We start from the raw sequence: 1,459 nt of genomic DNA on the forward strand, positions 1-1,459 counted from the left end.
AAGGGGAAATAAGCCTGTATTGTGAATTTCTCTTTGTCATGCCAATAAGGAATTCTACAGGAACCTAAAGCTTTCCCTTCCAGGAGAAAGCTTTGTAGTTGGAAAGGCCTGGAGGTATATGGCCTGGCAGAAAGGCAGGATGGCGGAGGAGCAGTCTCCCAGGGCCCGAACACTGAGAGAGCCACTTTATTGATGCTTGTGACATTTGTCTATTTTGCCCAAGCGCTTTGTATTGGTGCCAGTTCTCGCTTCAGTAAGCTCGCCCGTCCTGTTTACAAGACGCCGGATTCTTCAGCCCGGCTCCTCTGAAGAATCCCAGGATGCGCGCGTCTAGCTGAGCCTGCGTCCTTGTGCACAGTCTGAAGACGCCCCGAGGCGTTCTTGCCTAGCAGCTCGGAAACAGAGTGGGCCTTCAAAATAGTAGGCATTAACTATTTAAGTAGCCCTGAGTTTTGTTTTGTTTTTTGTTTTCTAGAAATAATTCAGACAGAAAAGTGAAGCAAGGCCTTAGTGGTTAAGGCGTTTGCCTGCAAAGCCAAAGGACCCCAGTTCAATTCCCTAGGACCCACGTAAGCCAGCTGCACAAGGGGGCACATGCATCTGGAGTTCGTTGGCAGTGGCTGGAGGCCCTGTTGTACCCATTCTCTCTCTCCTTTCTCTCCCTCTCTCTCTCTCTCTCTCAAATAATTAAATAAATAAATAAAGTTTAAAAAAAGAAAGAAAAGTGAAGCATGTCTTACATTTATAAAGAGTGAGCATAGAAATTTGAATCATCCTAACATAATAGCTTAGTATTTGCTATAATTTATTGATGATAGACATGCCAACCTCTGAAAATGCAGTTTAAAAATAGGAATCATTAACATTTGCATAACATTTCACAAATTGATTCACACAACTCATAAAGGAGATATGGGAGGTGTTTAATATATGACATGTCGAACTTGAAAGGACGTAATTGATTTTTTTTTCTTTTTTCCCCTTTGTTATTTTATGAAAAAATTTAAAATACAGTAAAGTTGAAAGAAGACAATACTGGACATCTAGGAACCCATGCCCATAACTGAACCATTGTGTATGTTTGCTAGTTTTGCTTTGCAACTACAGGTATAAAAATATTTTGTGCTCGCTTCGGCAGCACATATACTAAAATTGGAACGATACAGAGAAGATTAGCATGGCCCCTGCGCAAGGATGACACGCAAATTCACGAAGCGTTCCATATTTTTTCTCAAATACACAAAAAATTTTTCTTTTTTGCTGAGCTATTGGATAATTAGTTGTAAATATCATACACTTTACCCCAAATATTCAGAATACATCTATTGAAAAAGAATGCCCTAGCCTATATGAGTTACTTTTCTCATTGTCATGACCAAGCACCTGACAGAAGCAACATTAAGGAAGGGAAGGTTTACTTTGGTTCCCTTTGAGGACGAAGTCATTGGTGGCAAGAAGA

The 1,459-nt window shown here is 40.6% G+C and overlaps 1 non-coding gene across 1 annotated transcript; it reads left to right on the top strand.

Annotated features, from left to right (window-relative positions):
• The first annotated feature begins 1,122 nt into the window (after positions 1-1,122).
• Positions 1,123-1,229, top strand: LOC123455485. Its single transcript, XR_006633946.1, has one exon. It is a non-coding gene; the product is annotated as a U6 spliceosomal RNA (small nuclear RNA).
• Positions 1,230-1,459: the final 230 nt, after the last annotated feature.

The sequence above is a fragment of the Jaculus jaculus genome, chromosome 16 (assembly GCF_020740685.1).
Source record: "Jaculus jaculus isolate mJacJac1 chromosome 16, mJacJac1.mat.Y.cur, whole genome shotgun sequence".
In the NCBI taxonomy this organism is placed as follows: Eukaryota; Metazoa; Chordata; class Mammalia; order Rodentia; family Dipodidae; genus Jaculus; species Jaculus jaculus.